This window comes from Hyla sarda, unplaced genomic scaffold (assembly GCF_029499605.1).
Source record: "Hyla sarda isolate aHylSar1 unplaced genomic scaffold, aHylSar1.hap1 scaffold_219, whole genome shotgun sequence".
Classification (NCBI taxonomy): Eukaryota; Metazoa; Chordata; class Amphibia; order Anura; family Hylidae; genus Hyla; species Hyla sarda.
The window spans coordinates 56176-82552 of NW_026608861.1; the positions used below are offsets into that span (position 1 = coordinate 56176).

Consider the following 26377-nt stretch of genomic DNA (forward strand, 5'->3'; position numbering starts at 1 on the left):
CCATCTAGAACCCTCAGAACTACAGTGCTATGATGTCACTCACTTCCACAGGCCTTGCAGAGTGTAAACAACAACAACCCAGCTTTGTTGTGTATGTAACCATAGGGATTTGTGATGTCACCTAGAACCTTCACAGCAGCGACAGCTTTATGAGGAGCATCAGCACTGCTCTGCCTGAGCAGAACCATCACCGCCATAGGTTGTCAAATAACCCGGGTTTAACCCACACAGGTAAGTCCAATGGGGTGCAGGCATGTCCTCTATGCTTACAGCTTCCCGTGGGTGTTGGTTTGATACCGTTTGGGGACAGCCAAGGAGGCATCTGCAGGCAACAAAGGTAGGTGTGTGCTTGTGTGTGTGTTTCCTATGCAGATCCTAAGCCCAGTGTCACATGCAAGTAGGAGGAGTAAGAAGGGTTCCTGGCAAATCCGGGTTATGGATTGCATTTAAAAAGGCCCCGTGGGAGTGCAATGGGCCCCTGTCTTGCTGCTTAGCAATAATGGTATGGGTTTAGGTTCTGCTGTGTGTACTGGTGGTTGACTGCCCCCCAGCCCAGAGTGTGCATGGAAAATTGTCTGGCAGCCTCCCTGACAGCAAGCAGTGATAGTGCCCATGAAGGGCACCTTGTTGGGCCCGCCCCTTTCACGGTTATCGCTTCTCGGCCTTTTGGCTAAGATCAAGTGTAGTATCTGTTCTTATCAGTTTAATATCTGATACGTCCCCTATCTGGGGACCATATATTAAATGGATTTTTGAGAACGGGGGCCGATTTCGAAGCTTGCTTCCGTCGCCCTATGCATTGACCCGATATGGCAGTATCTTCGGGTACAGTGCACCACCCCCTTACAGGGTTAAAAAGAAAGATTCCTACTTTCATTGCTACCTGCTTGCTGGCTAGCCAGCTAGCCAGCCCTGTGGGCCTTGCTGCTGCTGCAGCCAAAAAACAAAAGGTGGTGCTGCTGCTGCTTCTGCTGCTTCTGCTGCTTCTGCTTCTGCTTGTGTCTGGCCGCTGTTGGAGCGTCCAGGCACAGGACTTCTGCTGCTGCTGACTAAATGGCCTCCTTAATTGGATCATTTGAGTAGCCAGCACACCTGTGCAGGTAGGGCATGACATGATAGGCAGCTGCCTTGATAGCGGGTGGGTGCTGAATGTTCCTAATTGACAAAATAAGATTAATGCTTATGAAGAAATATAAAATCTCATCCCTTCCCCAATATCGCGCCACACCCCTACCCCTTAATTCCCTGGTTGAACTTGATGGACATATGTCTTTTTTCGACCGTACTAACTATGTAACTATGTAACATAACATGGGGGGGGGGGGTCTCCTGGCTGTTCACACAGGTGTGTCATTGCTGTACATTGACCATGCATTGCTTCTGTGGTATTGCAAAGGCAAAGACAAATGCTTCCAGCCATCCATTGCACTAATGGATTGGTCATCAGCTGGCTGTCTATGTCCCGCATCAATATAGACCAAAGTACAGAGGGTTAGGCTATGCTATTGTGCACCTACCTGATGCATCAGAAGGTGCGAGGCCCTTGCTAAATTCTGTGCACAGACTTTGAGATCTATACTTTAGACTGTATCTAAACCTGCTCCAACATGGACTGACATTCTGGCCTACTTTCAGCCGATGCGACTTGTCTGTCGCTGAACAGTCGCTTTTTATGTATTCAGCACCTATGTATAATGTTGTAAAAATGCTCTAGAAGCTAAAGTCGCAGAAATGTCACACATATTTGGCCTGCAACTTTCTGTGCGACAAATTCAGACAGGAAAAATCAGTATAAATCCTTAGAAAATTATCCCCCAGTGTCTCCATCTGCTGGCGGTATTGAATAAGCATTGCTGCACTGATGGGGTATGCATTAGACGAAAAAAAAGAAGAAAAAGAAGAATAATACGCCCAGAAAAGAGGCGAAAAGGAGAAAAACGTAAAAAAACGTGAAAAAAAAGTAAGAGGAAGAGAAGGGAAAAAAAGGTGGAAATGGGTTTAAAAGTGATTTCGGCGGAGAAATATATATATATATATATATATATATATATATATATATATATACGCGCACACACACACATATATATAAACGTATTCTCCGTTGAGATATTGCAGCCGCTGCTGTGTCCAGGCCCAGGAGCCTTAGCACTGTGCTGTGATGTCACTCAATACCACTGACATCACTAGGTGTAAACAACATCTCTCCTTTGCTGTGTATGTGACTATGGAGCTGTTTGGTGATGTCGTCTATTATGGCCTTCATAGAAGCAACAGGAGATTGTTGCATCCATCTAGAACCCTCAGAACTACAGTGCTATGATGTCACTCACTTCCACAGGCCTTGCAGAGTGTAAACAACAACAACCCAGCTTTGTTGTGTATGTAACCATAGGGATTTGTGATGTCACCTAGAACCTTCACAGCAGCGACAGCTTTATGAGGAGCATCAGCACTGCTCTGCCTGAGCAGAACCATCACCGCCATAGGTTGTCAAATAACCCGGGTTTAACCCACACAGGTAAGTCCAATGGGGTGCAGGCATGTCCTCTATGCTTACAGCTTCCCGTGGGTGTTGGTTTGATACCGTTTGGGGACAGCCAAGGAGGCATCTGCAGGCAACAAAGGTAGGTGTGTGCTTGTGTGTGTGTTTCCTATGCAGATCCTAAGCCCAGTGTCACATGCAAGTAGGAGGAGTAAGAAGGGTTCCTGGCAAATCCGGGTTATGGATTGCATTTAAAAAGGCCCCGTGGGAGTGCAATGGGCCCCTGTCTTGCTGCTTAGCAATAATGGTATGGGTTTAGGTTCTGCTGTGTGTACTGGTGGTTGACTGCCCCCCAGCCCAGAGTGTGCATGGAAAATTGTCTGGCAGCCTCCCTGACAGCAAGCAGTGATAGTGCCCATGAAGGGCACCTTGTTGGGCCCGCCCCTTTCACGGTTATCGCTTCTCGGCCTTTTGGCTAAGATCAAGTGTAGTATCTGTTCTTATCAGTTTAATATCTGATACGTCCCCTATCTGGGGACCATATATTAAATGGATTTTTGAGAACGGGGGCCGATTTCGAAGCTTGCTTCCGTCGCCCTATGCATTGACCCGATATGGCAGTATCTTCGGGTACAGTGCACCACCCCCTTACAGGGTTAAAAAGAAAGATTCCTACTTTCATTGCTACCTGCTTGCTGGCTAGCCAGCTAGCCAGCCCTGTTGGCCTTGCTGCTGCTGCAGCCAAAAAACAAAAGGTGGTGCTGCTGCTGCTTCTGCTGCTTCTGCTTCTGCTTGTGTCTGGCCGCTGTTGGAGCGTCCAGGCACAGGACTTCTGCTGCTGCTGACTAAATGGCCTCCTTAATTGGATCATTTGAGTAGCCAGCACACCTGTGCAGGTAGGGCATGACATGATAGGCAGCTGCCTTGATAGCGGGTGGGTGCTGAATGTTCCTAATTGACAAAATAAGATTAATGCTTATGAAGAAATATAAAATCTCATCCCTTCCCCAATATCGCGCCACACCCCTACCCCTTAATTCCCTGGTTGAACTTGATGGACATATGTCTTTTTTCGACCGTACTAACTATGTAACTATGTAACATAACATGGGGGGGGGGGGGGGTCTCCTGGCTGTTCACACAGGTGTGTCATTGCTGTACATTGACCATGCATTGCTTCTGTGGTATTGCAAAGGCAAAGACAAATGCTTCCAGCCATCCATTGCACTAATGGATTGGTCATCAGCTGGCTGTCTATGTCCCGCATCAATATAGACCAAAGTACAGAGGGTTAGGCTATGCTATTGTGCACCTACCTGATGCATCAGAAGGTGCGAGGCCCTTGCTAAATTCTGTGCACAGACTTTGAGATCTATACTTTAGACTGTATCTAAACCTGCTCCAACATGGACTGACATTCTGGCCTACTTTCAGCCGATGCGACTTGTCTGTCGCTGAACAGTCGCTTTTTATGTATTCAGCACCTATGTATAATGTTGTAAAAATGCTCTAGAAGCTAAAGTCGCAGAAATGTCACACATATTTGGCCTGCAACTTTCTGTGCGACAAATTCAGACAGGAAAAATCAGTATAAATCCTTAGAAAATTATCCCCCAGTGTCTCCATCTGCTGGCGGTATTGAATAAGCATTGCTGCACTGATGGGGTATGCATTAGACGAAAAAAAAGAAGAAAAAGAAGAATAATACGCCCAGAAAAGAGGCGAAAAGGAGAAAAACGTAAAAAAACGTGAAAAAAAAGTAAGAGGAAGAGAAGGGAAAAAAAGGTGGAAATGGGTTTAAAAGTGATTTCGGCGGAGAAATATATATATATATATATATATATATATATATATATATATATATATATATATATACGCGCACACACACACATATATATAAACGTATTCTCCGTTGAGATATTGCAGCCGTTGCTGTGTCCAGGCCCAGGAGCCTTAGCACTGTGCTGTGATGTCACTCAATACCACTGACATCACTAGGTGTAAACAACATCTCTCCTTTGCTGTGTATGTGACTATGGAGCTGTTTGGTGATGTCGTCTATTATGGCCTTCATAGAAGCAACAGGAGATTGTTGCATCCATCTAGAACCCTCAGAACTACAGTGCTATGATGTCACTCACTTCCACAGGCCTTGCAGAGTGTAAACAACAACAACCCAGCTTTGTTGTGTATGTAACCATAGGGATTTGTGATGTCACCTAGAACCTTCACAGCAGCGACAGCTTTATGAGGAGCATCAGCACTGCTCTGCCTGAGCAGAACCATCACCGCCATAGGTTGTCAAATAACCCGGGTTTAACCCACACAGGTAAGTCCAATGGGGTGCAGGCATGTCCTCTATGCTTACAGCTTCCCGTGGGTGTTGGTTTGATACCGTTTGGGGACAGCCAAGGAGGCATCTGCAGGCAACAAAGGTAGGTGTGTGCTTGTGTGTGTGTTTCCTATGCAGATCCTAAGCCCAGTGTCACATGCAAGTAGGAGGAGTAAGAAGGGTTCCTGGCAAATCCGGGTTATGGATTGCATTTAAAAAGGCCCCGTGGGAGTGCAATGGGCCCCTGTCTTGCTGCTTAGCAATAATGGTATGGGTTTAGGTTCTGCTGTGTGTACTGGTGGTTGACTGCCCCCCAGCCCAGAGTGTGCATGGAAAATTGTCTGGCAGCCTCCCTGACAGCAAGCAGTGATAGTGCCCATGAAGGGCACCTTGTTGGGCCCGCCCCTTTCACGGTTATCGCTTCTTGGCCTTTTGGCTAAGATCAAGTGTAGTATCTGTTCTTATCAGTTTTCATGCTGGTGGGGATGGGTGCTGCATGGAGGATGCAGGTGTACCAGGGCTTTCCGGGGCTGGTTCTGAGGAATCAGCTCGACGGCTGCCCCGATGTGACCTGTTCCCTCCGGGTCTCGCCATGAGGCTGAGAGGGTCTAGAGCCGAGGTACTTTTGTGCCTCGGGGAGTGGTGACCCCGAGGTGCCGAAACTCACTGGGAGAATAGGCTCACTGAGTTGAAGCACGGGCACCATAATCTCTTCACCTTGTGGCACTCACCTCTTGATTCCCGGCCTTCTGGCTAGGATCAGAGAAATTTTTATAGATCCGGCCGGATGTCCGGGCAGTATATCTGCACACATTCACTTATTTATTTATTTTTTTTGTCTCACTGTGTCACTTTTTGCGTGTTGTGTGTTCACAGGATTTGTCAGGATGCGGTAGCCCTTCTGGGTGTCCCTCCTGGCGGTCTAGGGGAGGTGTGTGTGGCCATTAGGTTCCGCACCTCCCTGCAAACACCCCGGGTACTCCTGCTTCGCAGGGTACCTACCGTAATCGGCTCTGCGGGCAGATACCTTGGCTAACGCCAAGGGGGATGCCGGGAGCATTTGTGGTCTCCTAGTAGCTTCGGCGAAAAGGGACATCGAACCTGGAACCTCGCAGGTACCTTTTGGTCCGGAGGCGAAGGGTAAGGTTTGTTGGGGGGCCTCTCTCCTATCGGAGAAGGGCTTGCGATAGACCGCATCCTTTGTGCACGTTTTTTTAGTGTAACACGTTTGCACTTTTTCTTGCACTTTGGGTGAATCGAAAGCACGTTCCTCGGCTTTAGATAAAAAAAAAAAAAAAAAAAAAAAAATCTGTTCTTATCAGTTTAATATCTGATACGTCCCCTATCTGGGGACCATATATTAAATGGATTTTTGAGAACGGGGGCCGATTTCGAAGCTTGCTTCCGTCGCCCTATGCATTGACCCGATATGGCAGTATCTTCGGGTACAGTGCACCACCCCCTTACAGGGTTAAAAAGAAAGATTCCTACTTTCATTGCTACCTGCTTGCTGGCTAGCCAGCTAGCCAGCCCTGTGGGCCTTGCTGCTGCTGCAGCCAAAAAACAAAAGGTGGTGCTGCTGCTGCTTCTGCTGCTTCTGCTTCTGCTTGTGTCTGGCCGCTGTTGGAGCGTCCAGGCACAGGACTTCTGCTGCTGCTGACTAAATGGCCTCCTTAATTGGATCATTTGAGTAGCCAGCACACCTGTGCAGGTAGGGCATGACATGATAGGCAGCTGCCTTGATAGCGGGTGGGTGCTGAATGTTCCTAATTGACAAAATAAGATTAATGCTTATGAAGAAATATAAAATCTCATCCCTTCCCCAATATCGCGCCACACCCCTACCCCTTAATTCCCTGGTTGAACTTGATGGACATATGTCTTTTTTCGACCGTACTAACTATGTAACTATGTAACATAACATGGGGGGGGGGGGGTCTCCTGGCTGTTCACACAGGTGTGTCATTGCTGTACATTGACCATGCATTGCTTCTGTGGTATTGCAAAGGCAAAGACAAATGCTTCCAGCCATCCATTGCACTAATGGATTGGTCATCAGCTGGCTGTCTATGTCCCGCATCAATATGGACCAAAGTACAGAGGGTTAGGCTATGCTATTGTGCACCTACCTGATGCATCAGAAGGTGCGAGGCCCTTGCTAAATTCTGTGCACAGACTTTGAGATCTATACTTTAGACTGTATCTAAACCTGCTCCAACATGGACTGACATTCTGGCCTACTTTCAGCCGATGCGACTTGTCTGTCGCTGAACAGTCGCTTTTTATGTATTCAGCACCTATGTATAATGTTGTAAAAATGCTCTAGAAGCTAAAGTCGCAGAAATGTCACACATATTTGGCCTGCAACTTTCTGTGCGACAAATTCAGACAGGAAAAATCAGTATAAATCCTTAGAAAATTATCCCCCAGTGTCTCCATCTGCTGGCGGTATTGAATAAGCATTGCTGCACTGATGGGGTATGCATTAGACGAAAAAAAAGAAGAAAAAGAAGAATAATACGCCCAGAAAAGAGGCGAAAAGGAGAAAAACGTAAAAAAACGTGAAAAAAAAGTAAGAGGAAGAGAAGGGAAAAAAAGGTGGAAATGGGTTTAAAAGTGATTTCGGCGGAGAAATATATATATATATATATATACGCGCACACACACACATATATATAAACGTATTCTCCGTTGAGATATTGCAGCCGCTGCTGTGTCCAGGCCCAGGAGCCTTAGCACTGTGCTGTGATGTCACTCAATACCACTGACATCACTAGGTGTAAACAACATCTCTCCTTTGCTGTGTATGTGACTATGGAGCTGTTTGGTGATGTCGTCTATTATGGCCTTCATAGAAGCAACAGGAGATTGTTGCATCCATCTAGAACCCTCAGAACTACAGTGCTATGATGTCACTCACTTCCACAGGCCTTGCAGAGTGTAAACAACAACAACCCAGCTTTGTTGTGTATGTAACCATAGGGATTTGTGATGTCACCTAGAACCTTCACAGCAGCGACAGCTTTATGAGGAGCATCAGCACTGCTCTGCCTGAGCAGAACCATCACCGCCATAGGTTGTCAAATAACCCGGGTTTAACCCACACAGGTAAGTCCAATGGGGTGCAGGCATGTCCTCTATGCTTACAGCTTCCCGTGGGTGTTGGTTTGATACCGTTTGGGGACAGCCAAGGAGGCATCTGCAGGCAACAAAGGTAGGTGTGTGCTTGTGTGTGTGTTTCCTATGCAGATCCTAAGCCCAGTGTCACATGCAAGTAGGAGGAGTAAGAAGGGTTCCTGGCAAATCCGGGTTATGGATTGCATTTAAAAAGGCCCCGTGGGAGTGCAATGGGCCCCTGTCTTGCTGCTTAGCAATAATGGTATGGGTTTAGGTTCTGCTGTGTGTACTGGTGGTTGACTGCCCCCCAGCCCAGAGTGTGCATGGAAAATTGTCTGGCAGCCTCCCTGACAGCAAGCAGTGATAGTGCCCATGAAGGGCACCTTGTTGGGCCCGCCCCTTTCACGGTTATCGCTTCTCGGCCTTTTGGCTAAGATCAAGTGTAGTATCTGCATTTGGTCTGGTCGGAAGGTGTCTGTGGTACCCCGCTTCTCGGCCTTGGGGGATTGTCTCTCCTTACGGAGGGACTTCACCCCCTTGCTGCTATTGGGGAGCGGGCTTAGTCCACAGACAACGGGTTGCGATCCCCCTGTCTCTGGGACCTTGTGTCTCAGAAGGCATTTTCGGTACGTTGAGCGTTACCTGTAGCTTCGGAAGCACCTAGGGTACCCCCGACCTCTGCCTTGGGTAAGGGTTCCGCTTTTATAGCGGGATTCCGAGCCCCTGCTGCTATTGGGGAAGGGGCTTAGTCCCTGGGTGTGGAAGATGCCGTTCTCCTGGGCTTTCCCCTCTGGGGAAATGTCGATGCGAAATACCATCCGCATAGAGGTGTCGGAGAGCCATCGTCAGTTGAAGAACCTCCGCTTCATTGCGGAGGTGATTCTTCTTGACTACTTCCGCCTCAATAGGGAGGACATCCTGTGTCTAAATGACCAGGAAAGCCGTGGCCTGTATACCGTCACCTTCACGGCCACGGCGTGTTGCGATAACATCTATGCAACCTTGTCTGGTGCGGACCAGAGGGACGATCGACTCGACGGTCTTTCGTTCCAGTTCCTCTATGGTGAGGAACATATACCGTTGGTGGTGGCTATGCACAGCCCTCATGTGACCACGGAGGATATAGCCACTTTTCTTCGACGATACTGCGAAGAGGTGCGATTCGCAAACAAAATCTTGAACTCCGTGCGGTTCTGGAACGGCAAGAGGAAGTTCTGGGTCAAGCTCCGTAAGGATCCCGGTGGTATTGGGGGTCTTTGCCATCCGCCCCCAAATTTTGCCATCGGGAGAGTTCGGGGCTTCCTGTTCTATCCTCAAATGCCTATGTATTGCCGAAATTGCTTGAGGTTTGGCCACACCCAGGAGACCTGCGGCGCGGAGCGTGTGATTCGCTGCAATAGGTGTGGCCAAGAAGGTCACATAGCCTCAAGATGTAGCCATACGATAAGGTGCAACCTCTGCGGAGAGGAAAATCACAATTTTAATTCCTGTCCCCATAAAGCAAAAACTACGATGGGTGGGTCAAGGCTGGGCCCACCCAAAGAGGGGACAGGACAAAAGACGTCCTTTTTTAAGATGCCCAAACCCCAGATGGCAGGTACTGATGGGTCCAGGCCCAAGACCTCTGGTGCTCCATCGGGGGGCCCACCGGTGGTAGTGCTAGGGGGAGGCCATGGGGATTCCACGAAGCCCGGGCGGGTGATCGAGTTTACTGCCCGGGAAATTGAAAGACGTCGATCGACTTCCTACCTGGCTCAAGAGCCCGCCAAAACTTCTGAAGGGGGCTCACCTGTGGCGGGTGGCAGCCGACGGGCCTCGGTGGGGGCAGAGGTGGACCCAAAATTGCAACATAAGCCAGGTACTGGCTTGGCCCAGGGTCGCCCTGCTCCGGACGAAGAGGCCCCGGTGAAAGCCCGCCGGAAGGGGAGCCAGGTGGCCAGGTCTGAGCCCGGTCCTGTTACTCCGCCTATACAGGACAGGGCCAAGAAGACAAGTGGCGCCAAACCAGGGTTTGCTGCCCCGCCAGCAGTGGACCCGGTGGGTAAAACTGGCCATCGTCGATCGATGGGGAAGTTGGAGCAACAGTCCTCAGCAACGCTTGCTGGGGAACAAGCGATGAAAACTTCCCAAGGTAGCGGCAAAGGTTCCGGAAAAGAGGCCTCACAGGCCCCTGTGCAGCAGTTCCAGTCGTCAAAAGATGAAAGAAGACGCAGATCCATCAGCCGGGGGCCAGAGATTACATCGAGTGAGAGCAACACAGAGGATATGGACAGCAGTGTGACATTTAAAAGACAAAGAGAAGAAGAAGAGGAAGACATTCAAAGGAAAGCGGCGTGCCGTAGTTCGGACGAGAGCGAGCTCAGGGTCGGGGCATCATCGATCTCAAGCTCCGACCCTCAGAACATCAAGGAGCTGATGACCCCGCAGGCGGGGGATGACGGTACGCAGCTTATTATTGACTTTGATTCTCCAAGCACGGACTCTCCATAAACTATGCCTATCCCTGTAAAAATTGCCTCACTCAATGTGAGGTCCTTAAAGAGCCCTGATCGCAGGGCTGCTTTATTTTCTTATCTAGAGACATGTGACTTTGACCTTTGCCTGCTACAAGAATGTGGAATCCCTAGTAAAATGGACTATAAAGACTTAAAAGAAGACTGGAAGCTGGGCCCATCCATATGGTCCGGTGCAAATGACTGTCGTTCTGTGGGTGTTGGGCTGCTCTGCCGAGGCCAGTCCTTTTCTATTCATACAGTAACTGAGATTGTGCCTGGCAGAGCTCTTTTAATTCATCTATATTTTAATGGACTTTTAATTCGTGTTTTAAATGTGTATGCCCCTCCTGATAAACAGGAGCGGGCAGAACTATTTGAAATTTTACCACTGTTTTGTGTTGGGTCTTCCCCCCTGCTGGTGGGAGGTGATTTTAACTGCATACGTGATGGGGAACACCGGCAGGGTGGGGATATTAATCGTAAAGACCGCACTTCTTACCTGCTTAAAAATTTTATTGATGATTTTAATTTGAAAGATTGCTGGAAGGATCTCTTGCCGGAGGACCCGGGCGCCACATGGTCCAATGGAAGAGTGAGCTCCAGAATCAATTTTATTTTTTCCTCTAGAGCTTTTAAACCCCTGAAATGCACGCTCGAGCAGAATATCTTCTCTGATCATAAGCTCCTCTTGGTGGGCCTGGAGCTAGAGGGGGAGCAAAAAGCAAAAAGGGGCCTCTGGAGATTAAACACCACACTCCTAGAGGACCCTGAGATAAAAGAGGAGTTTGTGCGGACCTACCAATGCTGGCAATCACAAAGAAAACCCCACGAGCCTATGCTGCACTGGTGGGAGGGCACCAAATCTAAAATCAGATTTTTTTTTATCAAAGCAGGTAAGAAGAAGGCAAAAATGGAAAAACAGTGGTTTTATGTTCTTAACATGCGTTTAAATGTACTTTTTAAATCTGTTCTTATCAGTTTAATATCTGATACGTCCCCTATCTGGGGACCATATATTAAATGGATTTTTGAGAACGGGGGCCGATTTCGAAGCTTGCTTCCGTCGCCCTATGCATTGACCCGATATGGCAGTATCTTCGGGTACAGTGCACCACCCCCTTACAGGGTTAAAAAGAAAGATTCCTACTTTCATTGCTACCTGCTTGCTGGCTAGCCAGCTAGCCAGCCCTGTGGGCCTTGCTGCTGCTGCAGCCAAAAAACAAAAGGTGGTGCTGCTGCTGCTTCTGCTGCTTCTGCTTCTGCTTGTGTCTGGCCGCTGTTGGAGCGTCCAGGCACAGGACTTCTGCTGCTGCTGACTAAATGGCCTCCTTAATTGGATCATTTGAGTAGCCAGCACACCTGTGCAGCTAGGGCATGACATGATAGGCAGCTGCCTTGATAGCGGGTGGGTGCTGAATGTACCTAATTGACAAAATAAGATTAATGCTTATGAAGAAATATAAAATCTCATCCCTTCCCCAATATCGCGCCACACCCCTACCCCTTAATTCCCTGGTTGAACTTGATGGACATATGTCTTTTTTCGACCGTACTAACTATGTAACTATGTAACATAACATGGGGGGGGGGGGGTCTCCTGGCTGTTCACACAGGTGTGTCATTGCTGTACATTGACCATGCATTGCTTCTGTGGTATTGCAAAGGCAAAGACAAATGCTTCCAGCCATCCATTGCACTAATGGATTGGTCATCAGCTGGCTGTCTATGTCCCGCATCAATATAGACCAAAGTACAGAGGGTTAGGCTATGCTATTGTGCACCTACCTGATGCATCAGAAGGTGCGAGGCCCTTGCTAAATTCTGTGCACAGACTTTGAGATCTATACTTTAGACTGTATCTAAACCTGCTCCAACATGGACTGACATTCTGGCCTACTTTCAGCCGATGCGACTTGTCTGTCGCTGAACAGTCGCTTTTTATGTATTCAGCACCTATGTATAATGTTGTAAAAATGCTCTAGAAGCTAAAGTCGCAGAAATGTCACACATATTTGGCCTGCAACTTTCTGTGCGACAAATTCAGACAGGAAAAATCAGTATAAATCCTTAGAAAATTATCCCCCAGTGTCTCCATCTGCTGGCGGTATTGAATAAGCATTGCTGCACTGATGGGGTATGCATTAGACGAAAAAAAAAGAAGAAAAAGAAGAATAATACGCCCAGAAAAGAGGCGAAAAGGAGAAAAACGTAAAAAAACCTGAAAAAAAAGTAAGAGGAAGAGAAGGGAAAAAAAGGTGGAAATGGGTTTAAAAGTGATTTCGGCGGAGAAATATATATATATATATATATATATATATATATATATATATATACGCGCACACACACACATATATATAAACGTATTCTCCGTTGAGATATTGCAGCCGCTGCTGTGTCCAGGCCCAGGAGCCTTAGCACTGTGCTGTGATGTCACTCAATACCACTGACATCACTAGGTGTAAACAACATCTCTCCTTTGCTGTGTATGTGACTATGGAGCTGTTTGGTGATGTCGTCTATTATGGCCTTCATAGAAGCAACAGGAGATTGTTGCATCCATCTAGAACCCTCAGAACTACAGTGCTATGATGTCACTCACTTCCACAGGCCTTGCAGAGTGTAAACAACAACAACCCAGCTTTGTTGTGTATGTAACCATAGGGATTTGTGATGTCACCTAGAACCTTCACAGCAGCGACAGCTTTATGAGGAGCATCAGCACTGCTCTGCCTGAGCAGAACCATCACCGCCATAGGTTGTCAAATAACCCGGGTTTAACCCACACAGGTAAGTCCAATGGGGTGCAGGCATGTCCTCTATGCTTACAGCTTCCCGTGGGTGTTGGTTTGATACCGTTTGGGGACAGCCAAGGAGGCATCTGCAGGCAACAAAGGTAGGTGTGTGCTTGTGTGTGTGTTTCCTATGCAGATCCTAAGCCCAGTGTCACATGCAAGTAGGAGGAGTAAGAAGGGTTCCTGGCAAATCCGGGTTATGGATTGCATTTAAAAAGGCCCCGTGGGAGTGCAATGGGCCCCTGTCTTGCTGCTTAGCAATAATGGTATGGGTTTAGGTTCTGCTGTGTGTACTGGTGGTTGACTGCCCCCCAGCCCAGAGTGTGCATGGAAAATTGTCTGGCAGCCTCCCTGACAGCAAGCAGTGATAGTGCCCATGAAGGGCACCTTGTTGGGCCCGCCCCTTTCACGGTTATCGCTTCTCGGCCTTTTGGCTAAGATCAAGTGTAGTATCTGTTCTTATCAGTTTAATATCTGATACGTCCCCTATCTGGGGACCATATATTAAATGGATTTTTGAGAACGGGGGCCGATTTCGAAGCTTGCTTCCGTCGCCCTATGCATTGACCCGATATGGCAGTATCTTCGGGTACAGTGCACCACCCCCTTACAGGGTTAAAAAGAAAGATTCCTACTTTCATTGCTACCTGCTTGCTGGCTAGCCAGCTAGCCAGCCCTGTGGGCCTTGCTGCTGCTGCAGCCAAAAAACAAAAGGTGGTGCTGCTGCTGCTTCTGCTTCTGCTTGTGTCTGGCTGCTGTTGGAGCGTCCAGGCACAGGACTTCTGCTGCTGCTGACTAAATGGCCTCCTTAATTGGATCATTTGAGTAGCCAGCACACCTGTGCAGGTAGGGCATGACATGATAGGCAGCTGCCTTGATAGCGGGTGGGTGCTGAATGTTCCTAATTGACAAAATAAGATTAATGCTTATGAAGAAATATAAAATCTCATCCCTTCCCCAATATCGCGCCACACCCCTACCCCTTAATTCCCTGGTTGAACTTGATGGACATATGTCTTTTTTCGACCGTACTAACTATATAACTATGTAACATAACATGGGGGGGGGGGGGGGTCTCCTGGCTGTTCACACAGGTGTGTCATTGCTGTACATTGACCATGCATTGCTTCTGTGGTATTGCAAAGGCAAAGACAAATGCTTCCAGCCATCCATTGCACTAATGGATTGGTCATCAGCTGGCTGTCTATGTCCCGCATCAATATAGACCAAAGTACAGAGGGTTAGGCTATGCTATTGTGCACCTACCTGATGCATCAGAAGGTGCGAGGCCCTTGCTAAATTCTGTGCACAGACTTTGAGATCTATACTTTAGACTGTATCTAAACCTGCTCCAACATGGACTGACATTCTGGCCTACTTTCAGCCGATGCGACTTGTCTGTCGCTGAACAGTCGCTTTTTATGTATTCAGCACCTATGTATAATGTTGTAAAAATGCTCTAGAAGCTAAAGTCGCAGAAATGTCACACATATTTGGCCTGCAACTTTCTGTGCGACAAATTCAGACAGGAAAAATCAGTATAAATCCTTAGAAAATTATCCCCCAGTGTCTCCATCTGCTGGCGGTATTGAATAAGCATTGCTGCACTGATGGGGTATGCATTAGACGAAAAAAAAGAAGAAAAAGAAGAATAATACACCCAGAAAAGAGGCGAAAAGGAGAAAAACGTAAAAAAACGTGAAAAAAAAGTAAGAGGAAGAGAAGGGAAAAAAAGGTGGAAATGGGTTTAAAAGTGATTTCGGCGGAGAAATATATATATATATATATATATATATATATATATATATACGCGCACACACACACATATATATAAACGTATTCTCCGTTGAGATATTGCAGCCGCTGCTGTGTCCAGGCCCAGGAGCCTTAGCACTGTGCTGTGATGTCACTCAATACCACTGACATCACTAGGTGTAAACAACATCTCTCCTTTGCTGTGTATGTGACTATGGAGCTGTTTGGTGATGTCGTCTATTATGGCCTTCATAGAAGCAACAGGAGATTGTTGCATCCATCTAGAACCCTCAGAACTACAGTGCTATGATGTCACTCACTTCCACAGGCCTTGCAGAGTGTAAACAACAACAACCCAGCTTTGTTGTGTATGTAACCATAGGGATTTGTGATGTCACCTAGAACCTTCACAGCAGCGACAGCTTTATGAGGAGCATCAGCACTGCTCTGCCTGAGCAGAACCATCACCGCCATAGGTTGTCAAATAACCCGGGTTTAACCCACACAGGTAAGTCCAATGGGGTGCAGGCATGTCCTCTATGCTTACAGCTTCCCGTGGGTGTTGGTTTGATACCGTTTGGGGACAGCCAAGGAGGCATCTGCAGGCAACAAAGGTAGGTGTGTGCTTGTGTGTGTGTTTCCTATGCAGATCCTAAGCCCAGTGTCACATGCAAGTAGGAGGAGTAAGAAGGGTTCCTGGCAAATCCGGGTTATGGATTGCATTTAAAAAGGCCCCGTGGGAGTGCAATGGGCCCCTGTCTTGCTGCTTAGCAATAATGGTATGGGTTTAGGTTCTGCTGTGTGTACTGGTGGTTGACTGCCCCCCAGCCCAGAGTGTGCATGGAAAATTGTCTGGCAGCCTCCCTGACAGCAAGCAGTGATAGTGCCCATGAAGGGCACCTTGTTGGGCCCGCCCCTTTCACGGTTATCGCTTCTCGGCCTTTTGGCTAAGATCAAGTGTAGTATCTGTTCTTATCAGTTTAATATCTGATACGTCCCCTATCTGGGGACCATATATTAAATGGATTTTTGAGAACGGGGGCCGATTTCGAAGCTTGCTTCCGTCGCCCTATGCATTGACCCGATATGGCAGTATCTTCGGGTACAGTGCACCACCCCCTTACAGGGTTAAAAAGAAAGATTCCTACTTTCATTGCTACCTGCTTGCTGGCTAGCCAGCTAGCCAGCCCTGTGGGCCTTGCTGCTGCTGCAGCCAAAAAACAAAAGGTGGTGCTGCTGCTGCTTCTGCTGCTTCTGCTTCTGCTTGTGTCTGGCCGCTGTTGGAGCGTCCAGGCACAGGACTTCTGCTGCTGCTGACTAAATGGCCTCCTTAATTGGATCATTTGAGTAGCCAGCACACCTGTGCAGGTAGGGCATGACATGATAGGCAGCTGCCTTGATAGCGGGTGGGTGCTGAATGTTCCTAATTGACAAAATAAGATTAATGCTTATGAAGAAATATAAAATCTCATCCCTTCCCCAATATCGCGCCACACCCCTACCCCTTAATTCCCTGGTTGAACTTGATGGACATATGTCTTTTTTCGACCGTACTAACTATGTAACTATGTAACATAACATGGGGGGGGGGGGGGTCTCCTGGCTGTTCACACAGGTGTGTCATTGCTGTACATTGACCATGCATTGCTTCTGTGGTATTGCAAAGGCAAAGACAAATGCTTCCAGCCATCCATTGCACTAATGGATTGGTCATCAGCTGGCTGTCTATGTCCCGCATCAATATAGACCAAAGTACAGAGGGTTAGGCTATGCTATTGTGCACCTACCTGATGCATCAGAAGGTGCGAGGCCCTTGCTAAATTCTGTGCACAGACTTTGAGATCTATACTTTAGACTGTATCTAAACCTGCTCCAACATGGACTGACATTCTGGCCTACTTTCAGCCGATGCGACTTGTCTGTCGCTGAACAGTCGCTTTTTATGTATTCAGCACCTATGTATAATGTTGTAAAAATGCTCTAGAAGCTAAAGTCGCAGAAATGTCACACATATTTGGCCTGCAACTTTCTGTGCGACAAATTCAGACAGGAAAAATCAGTATAAATCCTTAGAAAATTATCCCCCAGTGTCTCCATCTGCTGGCGGTATTGAATAAGCATTGCTGCACTGATGGGGTATGCATTAGACGAAAAAAAAGAAGAAAAAGAAGAATAATACGCCCAGAAAAGAGGCGAAAAGGAGAAAAACGTAAAAAAACGTGAAAAAAAAGTAAGAGGAAGAGAAGGGAAAAAAAGGTGGAAATGGGTTTAAAAGTGATTTCGGCGGAGAAATATATATATATATATATATATATATATATATATATATATATATATATACGCGCACACACACACATATATATAAACGTATTCTCCGTTGAGATATTGCAGCCGCTGCTGTGTCCAGGCCCAGGAGCCTTAGCACTGTGCTGTGATGTCACTCAATACCACTGACATCACTAGGTGTAAACAACATCTCTCCTTTGCTGTGTATGTGACTATGGAGCTGTTTGGTGATGTCGTCTATTATGGCCTTCATAGAAGCAACAGGAGATTGTTGCATCCATCTAGAACCCTCAGAACTACAGTGCTATGATGTCACTCACTTCCACAGGCCTTGCAGAGTGTAAACAACAACAACCCAGCTTTGTTGTGTATGTAACCATAGGGATTTGTGATGTCACCTAGAACCTTCACAGCAGCGACAGCTTTATGAGGAGCATCAGCACTGCTCTGCCTGAGCAGAACCATCACCGCCATAGGTTGTCAAATAACCCGGGTTTAACCCACACAGGTAAGTCCAATGGGGTGCAGGCATGTCCTCTATGCTTACAGCTTCCCGTGGGTGTTGGTTTGATACCGTTTGGGGACAGCCAAGGAGGCATCTGCAGGCAACAAAGGTAGGTGTGTGCTTGTGTGTGTGTTTCCTATGCAGATCCTAAGCCCAGTGTCACATGCAAGTAGGAGGAGTAAGAAGGGTTCCTGGCAAATCCGGGTTATGGATTGCATTTAAAAAGGCCCCGTGGGAGTGCAATGGGCCCCTGTCTTGCTGCTTAGCAATAATGGTATGGGTTTAGGTTCTGCTGTGTGTACTGGTGGTTGACTGCCCCCCAGCCCAGAGTGTGCATGGAAAATTGTCTGGCAGCCTCCCTGACAGCAAGCAGTGATAGTGCCCATGAAGGGCACCTTGTTGGGCCCGCCCCTTTCACGGTTATCGCTTCTCGGCCTTTTGGCTAAGATCAAGTGTAGTATCTGTTCTTATCAGTTTAATATCTGATACGTCCCCTATCTGGGGACCATATATTAAATGGATTTTTGAGAACGGGGGCCGATTTCGAAGCTTGCTTCCGTCGCCCTATGCATTGACCCGATATGGCAGTATCTTCGGGTACAGTGCACCACCCCCTTACAGGGTTAAAAAGAAAGATTCCTACTTTCATTGCTACCTGCTTGCTGGCTAGCCAGCTAGCCAGCCCTGTGGGCCTTGCTGCTGCTGCAGCCAAAAAACAAAAGGTGGTGCTGCTGCTGCTTCTGCTGCTTCTGCTTCTGCTTGTGTCTGGCCGCTGTTGGAGCGTCCAGGCACAGGACTTCTGCTGCTGCTGACTAAATGGCCTCCTTAATTGGATCATTTGAGTAGCCAGCACACCTGTGCAGGTAGGGCATGACATGATAGGCAGCTGCCTTGATAGCGGGTGGGTGCTGAATGTTCCTAATTGACAAAATAAGATTAATGCTTATGAAGAAATATAAAATCTCATCCCTTCCCCAATATCGCGCCACACCCCTACCCCTTAATTCCCTGGTTGAACTTGATGGACATATGTCTTTTTTCGACCGTACTAACTATGTAACTATGTAACATAACATGGGGGGGGGGGGGTCTCCTGGCTGTTCACACAGGTGTGTCATTGCTGTACATTGACCATGCATTGCTTCTGTGGTATTGCAAAGGCAAAGACAAATGCTTCCAGCCATCCATTGCACTAATGGATTGGTCATCAGCTGGCTGTCTATGTCCCGCATCAATATAGACCAAAGTACAGAGGGTTAGGCTATGCTATTGTGCACCTACCTGATGCATCAGAAGGTGCGAGGCCCTTGCTAAATTCTGTGCACAGACTTTGAGATCTATACTTTAGACTGTATCTAAACCTGCTCCAACATGGACTGACATTCTGGCCTACTTTCAGCCGATGCGACTTGTCTGTCGCTGAACAGTCGCTTTTTATGTATTCAGCACCTATGTATAATGTTGTAAAAATGCTCTAGAAGCTAAAGTCGCAGAAATGTCACACATATTTGGCCTGCAACTTTCTGTGCGACAAATTCAGACAGGAAAAATCAGTATAAATCCTTAGAAAATTATCCCCCAGTGTCTCCATCTGCTGGCGGTATTGAATAAGCATTGCTGCACTGATGGGGTATGCATTAGACGAAAAAAAGAAGAAAAAGAAGAATAATACGCCCAGAAAAGAGGCGAAAAGGAGAAAAACGTAAAAAAACGTGAAAAAAAAGTAAGAGGAAGAGAAGGGAAAAAAAGGTGGAAATGGGTTTAAAAGTGATTTCGGCGGAGAAATATATATATATATATATATATATATATATATATACGCGCACACACACACATATATATAAACGTATTCTCCGTTGAGATATTGCAGCCGCTGCTGTGTCCAGGCCCAGGAGCCTTAGCACTGTGCTGTGATGTCACTCAATACCACTGACATCACTAGGTGTAAACAACATCTCTCCTTTGCTGTGTATGTGACTATGGAGCTGTTTGGTGATGTCGTCTATTATGGCCTTCATAGAAGCAACAGGAGATTGTTGCATCCATCTAGAACCCTCAGAACTACAGTGCTATGATGTCACTCACTTCCACAGGCCTTGCAGAGTGTAAACAACAACAACCCAGCTTTGTTGTGTATGTAACCATAGGGATTTGTGATGTCACCTAGAACCTTCACAGCAGCGACAGCTTTATGAGGAGCATCAGCACTGCTCTGCCTGAGCAGAACCATCACCGCCATAGGTTGTCAAATAACCCGGGTTTAACCCACACAGGTAAGTCCAATGGGGTGCAGGCATGTCCTCTATGCTTACAGCTTCCCGTGGGTGTTGGTTTGATACCGTTTGGGGACAGCCAAGGAGGCATCTGCAGGCAACAAAGGTAGGTGTGTGCTTGTGTGTGTGTTTCCTATGCAGATCCTAAGCCCAGTGTCACATGCAAGTAGGAGGAGTAAGAAGGGTTCCTGGCAAATCCGGGTTATGGATTGCATTTAAAAAGGCCCCGTGGGAGTGCAATGAGCCCCTGTCTTGCTGCTTAGCAATAATGGTATGGGTTTAGGTTCTGCTGTGTGTACTGGTGGTTGACTGCCCCCCAGCCCAGAGTGTGCATGGAAAATTGTCTGGCAGCCTCCCTGACAGCAAGCAGTGATAGTGCCCATGAAGGGCACCTTGTTGGGCCCGCCCCTTTCACGGTTATCGCTTCTCGGCCTTTTGGCTAAGATCAAGTGTAGTATCTGTTCTTATCAGTTTAATATCTGATACGTCCCCTATCTGGGGACCATATATTAAATGGATTTTTGAGAACGGGGGCCGATTTCGAAGCTTGCTTCCGTCGCCCTATGCATTGACCCGATATGGCAGTATCTTCGGGTACAGTGCACCACCCCCTTACAGGGTTAAAAAGAAAGATTCCTACTTTCATTGCTACCTGCTTGCTGGCTAGCCAGCTAGCCAGCCCTGTGGGCCTTGCTGCTGCTGCAGCCAAAAAACAAAAGGTGGTGCTGCTGCTGCTTCTGCTGCTTCTGCTTCTGCTTGTGTCTGGCCGCTGTTGGAGCATCCAGGCACAGGACTTCTGCTGCTGCTGACTAAATGGCCTCCTTAATTGGATCATTTGAGTAGCCAGCACACCTGTGCAGGTAGGGCATGACATGATAGGCAGCTGCCTTGATAGCGGGTGGGTGCTGAATGTTCCTAATTGACAAAATAAGATTAATGCTTATGAAGAAATATAAAATCTCATCCCTTCCCCAATATCGCGCCACACCCCTACCCCTTAATTCCCTGGTTGAACTTGATGGACATATGTCTTTTTTCGACCGTACTAACTATGTAACTATGTAACATAACATGGGGGGGGGTCTCCTGGCTGTTCACACAGGTGTGTCATTGCTGTACATTGACCATGCATTGCTTCTGTGGTATTGCAAAGGCAAAGACAAATGCTTCCAGCCATCCATTGCACTAATGGATTGGTCATCAGCTGGCTGTCTATGTCCCGCATCAATATAGACCAAAGTACAGAGGGTTAGGCTATGCTATTGTGCACCTACCTGATGCATCAGAAGGTGCGAGGCCCTTGCTAAATTCTGTGCACAGACTTTGAGATCTATACTTTAGACTGTATCTAAACCTGCTCCAACATGGACTGACATTCTGGCCTACTTTCAGCCGATGCGACTTGTCTGTCGCTGAACAGTCGCTTTTTATGTATTCAGCACCTATGTATAATGTTGTAAAAATGCTCTAGAAGCTAAAGTCGCAGAAATGTCACACATATTTGGCCTGCAACTTTCTGTGCGACAAATTCAGACAGGAAAAATCAGTATAAATCCTTAGAAAATTATCCCCCAGTGTCTCCATCTGCTGGCGGTATTGAATAAGCATTGCTGCACTGATGGGGTATGCATTAGACGAAAAAAAGAAGAAAAAGAAGAATAATACGCCCAGAAAAGAGGCGAAAAGGAGAAAAACGTAAAAAAACGTGAAAAAAAAGTAAGAGGAAGAGAAGGGAAAAAAAGGTGGAAATGGGTTTAAAAGTGATTTCGGCGGAGAAATATATATATATATATATATATATATATATATATATATATATATATATATATATACGCGCACACACACACACACATATATATAAACGTATTCTCCGTTGAGATATTGCAGCCGCTGCTGTGTCCAGGCCCAGGAGCCTTAGCACTGTGCTGTGATGTCACTCAATACCACTGACATCACTAGGTGTAAACAACATCTCTCCTTTGCTGTGTATGTGACTATGGAGCTGTTTGGTGATGTCGTCTATTATGGCCTTCATAGAAGCAACAGGAGATTGTTGCATCCATCTAGAACCCTCAGAACTACAGTGCTATGATGTCACTCACTTCCACAGGCCTTGCAGAGTGTAAACAACAACAACCCAGCTTTGTTGTGTATGTAACCATAGGGATTTGTGATGTCACCTAGAACCTTCACAGCAGCGACAGCTTTATGAGGAGCATCAGCACTGCTCTGCCTGAGCAGAACCATCACCGCCATAGGTTGTCAAATAACCCGGGTTTAACCCACACAGGTAAGTCCAATGGGGTGCAGGCATGTCCTCTATGCTTACAGCTTCCCGTGGGTGTTGGTTTGATACCGTTTGGGGACAGCCAAGGAGGCATCTGCAGGCAACAAAGGTAGGTGTGTGCTTGTGTGTGTGTTTCCTATGCAGATCCTAAGCCCAGTGTCACATGCAAGTAGGAGGAGTAAGAAGGGTTCCTGGCAAATCCGGGTTATGGATTGCATTTAAAAAGGCCCCGTGGGAGTGCAATGGGCCCCTGTCTTGCTGCTTAGCAATAATGGTATGGGTTTAGGTTCTGCTGTGTGTACTGGTGGTTGACTGCCCCCCAGCCCAGAGTGTGCATGGAAAATTGTCTGGCAGCCTCCCTGACAGCAAGCAGTGATAGTGCCCATGAAGGGCACCTTGTTGGGCCCGCCCCTTTCACGGTTATCGCTTCTCGGCCTTTTGGCTAAGATCAAGTGTAGTATCTGTTCTTATCAGTTTAATATCTGATACGTCCCCTATCTGGGGACCATATATTAAATGGATTTTTGAGAACGGGGGCCGATTTCGAAGCTTGCTTCCGTCGCCCTATGCATTGACCCGATATGGCAGTATCTTCGGGTACAGTGCACCACCCCCTTACAGGGTTAAAAAGAAAGATTCCTACTTTCATTGCTACCTGCTTGCTGGCTAGCCAGCTAGCCAGCCCTGTGGGCCTTGCTGCTGCTGCAGCCAAAAAACAAAAGGTGGTGCTGCTGCTGCTTCTGCTGCTTCTGCTTCTGCTTGTGTCTGGCCGCTGTTGGAGCGTCCAGGCACAGGACTTCTGCTGCTGCTGACTAAATGGCCTCCTTAATTGGATCATTTGAGTAGCCAGCACACCTGTGCAGGTAGGGCATGACATGATAGGCAGCTGCCTTGATAGCGGGTGGGTGCTGAATTTTCCTAATTGACAAAATAAGATTAATGCTTATGAAGAAATATAAAATCTCATCCCTTCCCCAATATCGCGCCACACCCCTACCCCTTAATTCCCTGGTTGAACTTGATGGACATATGTCTTTTTTCGACCGTACTAACTATGTAACTATGTAACATAACATGGGGGGGGGAGGGGGGGGTCTCCTGGCTGTTCACACAGGTGTGTCATTGCTGTACATTGACCATGCATTGCTTCTGTGGTATTGCAAAGGCAAAGACAAATGCTTCCAGCCATCCATTGCACTAATGGATTGGTCATCAGCTGGCTGTCTATGTCCCGCATCAATATAGACCAAAGTACAGAGGGTTAGGCTATGCTATTGTGCACCTACCTGATGCATCAGAAGGTGCGAGGCCCTTGCTAAATTCTGTGCACAGACTTTGAGATCTATACTTTAGACTGTATCTAAACCTGCTCCAACATGGACTGACATTCTGGCCTACTTTCAGCCGATGCGACTTGTCTGTCGCTGAACAGTCGCTTTTTATGTATTCAGCACCTATGTATAATGTTGTAAAAATGCTCTAGAAGCTAAAGTCGCAGAAATGTCACACATATTTGGCCTGCAACTTTCTGTGCGACAAATTCAGACAGGAAAAATCAGTATAAATCCTTAGAAAATTATCCCCCAGTGTCTCCATCTGCTGGCGGTATTGAATAAGCATTGCTGCACTGATGGGGTATGCATTAGACGAAAAAAAAGAAGAAAAAGAAGAATAATACGCCCAGAAAAGAGGCGAAAAGGAGAAAAACGTAAAAAAACGTGAAAAAAAAGTAAGAGGAAGAGAAGGGAAAAAAAGGTGGAAATGGGTTTAAAAGTGATTTCGGCGGAGAAATATATATATATATATATATATATATATATATATATATATATATATATATATACGCGCACACACACACATATATATAAACGTATTCTCCGTTGAGATATTGCAGCCGCTGCTGTGTCCAGGCCCAGGAGCCTTAGCACTGTGCTGTGATGTCACTCAATACCACTGACATCACTAGGTGTAAACAACATCTCTCCTTTGCTGTGTATGTGACTATGGAGCTGTTTGGTGATGTCGTCTATTATGGCCTTCATAGAAGCAACAGGAGATTGTTGCATCCATCTAGAACCCTCAGAACTACAGTGCTATGATGTCACTCACTTCCACAGGCCTTGCAGAGTGTAAACAACAACAACCCAGCTTTGTTGTGTATGTAACCATAGGGATTTGTGATGTCACCTAGAACCTTCACAGCAGCGACAGCTTTATGAGGAGCATCAGCACTGCTCTGCCTGAGCAGAACCATCACCGCCATAGGTTGTCAAATAACCCGGGTTTAACCCACACAGGTAAGTCCAATGGGGTGCAGGCATGTCCTCTATGCTTACAGCTTCCCGTGGGTGTTGGTTTGATACCGTTTGGGGACAGCCAAGGAGGCATCTGCAGGCAACAAAGGTAGGTGTGTGCTTGTGTGTGTGTTTCCTATGCAGATCCTAAGCCCAGTGTCACATGCAAGTAGGAGGAGTAAGAAGGGTTCCTGGCAAATCCGGGTTATGGATTGCATTTAAAAAGGCCCCGTGGGAGTGCAATGGGCCCCTGTCTTGCTGCTTAGCAATAATGGTATGGGTTTAGGTTCTGCTGTGTGTACTGGTGGTTGACTGCCCCCCAGCCCAGAGTGTGCATGGAAAATTGTCTGGCAGCCTCCCTGACAGCAAGCAGTGATAGTGCCCATGAAGGGCACCTTGTTGGGCCCGCCCCTTTCACGGTTATCGCTTCTCGGCCTTTTGGCTAAGATCAAGTGTAGTATCTGTTCTTATCAGTTTAATATCTGATACGTCCCCTATCTGGGGACCATATATTAAATGGATTTTTGAGAACGGGGGCCGATTTCGAAGCTTGCTTCCGTCGCCCTATGCATTGACCCGATATGGCAGTATCTTCGGGTACAGTGCACCACCCCCTTACAGGGTTAAAAAGAAAGATTCCTACTTTCATTGCTACCTGCTTGCTGGCTAGCCAGCTAGCCAGCCCTGTGGGCCTTGCTGCTGCTGCAGCCAAAAAACAAAAGGTGGTGCTGCTGCTGCTTCTGCTGCTTCTGCTTCTGCTTGTGTCTGGCCGCTGTTGGAGCGTCCAGGCACAGGACTTCTGCTGCTGCTGACTAAATGGCCTCCTTAATTGGATCATTTGAGTAGCCAGCACACCTGTGCAGGTAGGGCATGACATGATAGGCAGCTGCCTTGATAGCGGGTGGGTGCTGAATGTTCCTAATTGACAAAATAAGATTAATGCTTATGAAGAAATATAAAATCTCATCCCTTCCCCAATATCGCGCCACACCCCTACCCCTTAATTCCCTGGTTGAACTTGATGGACATATGTCTTTTTTCGACCGTACTAACTATGTAACTATGTAACATAACATGGGGGGGGGGGGGGGTCTCCTGGCTGTTCACACAGGTGTGTCATTGCTGTACATTGACCATGCATTGCTTCTGTGGTATTGCAAAGGCAAAGACAAATGCTTCCAGCCATCCATTGCACTAATGGATTGGTCATCAGCTGGCTGTCTATGTCCCGCATCAATATAGACCAAAGTACAGAGGGTTAGGCTATGCTATTGTGCACCTACCTGATGCATCAGAAGGTGCGAGGCCCTTGCTAAATTCTGTGCACAGACTTTGAGATCTATACTTTAGACTGTATCTAAACCTGCTCCAACATGGACTGACATTCTGGCCTACTTTCAGCCGATGCGACTTGTCTGTCGCTGAACAGTCGCTTTTTATGTATTCAGCACCTATGTATAATATTGTAAAAATGCTCTAGAAGCTAAAGTCGCAGAAATGTCACACATATTTGGCCTGCAACTTTCTGTGCGACAAATTCAGACAGGAAAAATCAGTATAAATCCTTAGAAAATTATCCCCCAGTGTCTCCATCTGCTGGCGGTATTGAATAAGCATTGCTGCACTGATGGGGTATGCATTAGACGAAAAAAAAGAAGAAAAAGAAGAATAATACGCCCAGAAAAGAGGCGAAAAGGAGAAAAACGTAAAAAAACGTGAAAAAAAAGTAAGAGGAAGAGAAGGGAAAAAAAGGTGGAAA

General features: G+C 47.0%; 10 non-coding genes and 2 pseudogenes across 10 annotated transcripts; all 12 read left to right on the plus strand.

The window, feature by feature from the left end:
- Positions 1-650: 650 nt before the first annotated feature.
- On the plus strand, positions 651-841 carry LOC130320220 (U2 spliceosomal RNA). The gene has a single exon (XR_008866157.1). It is a non-coding gene; the product is annotated as a U2 spliceosomal RNA (small nuclear RNA).
- Positions 842-2937: 2096 nt separating this feature from the next.
- LOC130320221 (U2 spliceosomal RNA) lies at positions 2938-3128 on the plus strand. The gene has a single exon (XR_008866158.1). It is a non-coding gene; the product is annotated as a U2 spliceosomal RNA (small nuclear RNA).
- Positions 3129-5230: 2102 nt separating this feature from the next.
- Positions 5231-5390, plus strand: LOC130320204 (U2 spliceosomal RNA; annotated as a pseudogene).
- Positions 5391-6084: 694 nt separating this feature from the next.
- LOC130320199 (U2 spliceosomal RNA) lies at positions 6085-6275 on the plus strand. Its single transcript, XR_008866150.1, has one exon. It is a non-coding gene; the product is annotated as a U2 spliceosomal RNA (small nuclear RNA).
- A 2066-nt stretch (positions 6276-8341) lies between these two features.
- Positions 8342-8559, plus strand: LOC130320208 (U2 spliceosomal RNA; annotated as a pseudogene).
- Positions 8560-11353: 2794 nt separating this feature from the next.
- Positions 11354-11543, plus strand: LOC130320190 (U2 spliceosomal RNA). The gene has a single exon (XR_008866146.1). It is a non-coding gene; the product is annotated as a U2 spliceosomal RNA (small nuclear RNA).
- Positions 11544-13632: 2089 nt separating this feature from the next.
- On the plus strand, positions 13633-13823 carry LOC130320222 (U2 spliceosomal RNA). Its single transcript, XR_008866159.1, has one exon. It is a non-coding gene; the product is annotated as a U2 spliceosomal RNA (small nuclear RNA).
- A 2077-nt stretch (positions 13824-15900) lies between these two features.
- LOC130320223 (U2 spliceosomal RNA) lies at positions 15901-16091 on the plus strand. The gene has a single exon (XR_008866160.1). It is a non-coding gene; the product is annotated as a U2 spliceosomal RNA (small nuclear RNA).
- Positions 16092-18186: 2095 nt separating this feature from the next.
- Positions 18187-18377, plus strand: LOC130320225 (U2 spliceosomal RNA). Its single transcript, XR_008866162.1, has one exon. It is a non-coding gene; the product is annotated as a U2 spliceosomal RNA (small nuclear RNA).
- A 2079-nt stretch (positions 18378-20456) lies between these two features.
- LOC130320226 (U2 spliceosomal RNA) lies at positions 20457-20647 on the plus strand. Its single transcript, XR_008866163.1, has one exon. It is a non-coding gene; the product is annotated as a U2 spliceosomal RNA (small nuclear RNA).
- Positions 20648-22746: 2099 nt separating this feature from the next.
- Positions 22747-22937, plus strand: LOC130320228 (U2 spliceosomal RNA). The gene has a single exon (XR_008866164.1). It is a non-coding gene; the product is annotated as a U2 spliceosomal RNA (small nuclear RNA).
- Positions 22938-25040: 2103 nt separating this feature from the next.
- On the plus strand, positions 25041-25231 carry LOC130320229 (U2 spliceosomal RNA). Its single transcript, XR_008866165.1, has one exon. It is a non-coding gene; the product is annotated as a U2 spliceosomal RNA (small nuclear RNA).
- The last annotated feature ends 1146 nt before the right edge of the window (positions 25232-26377 follow it).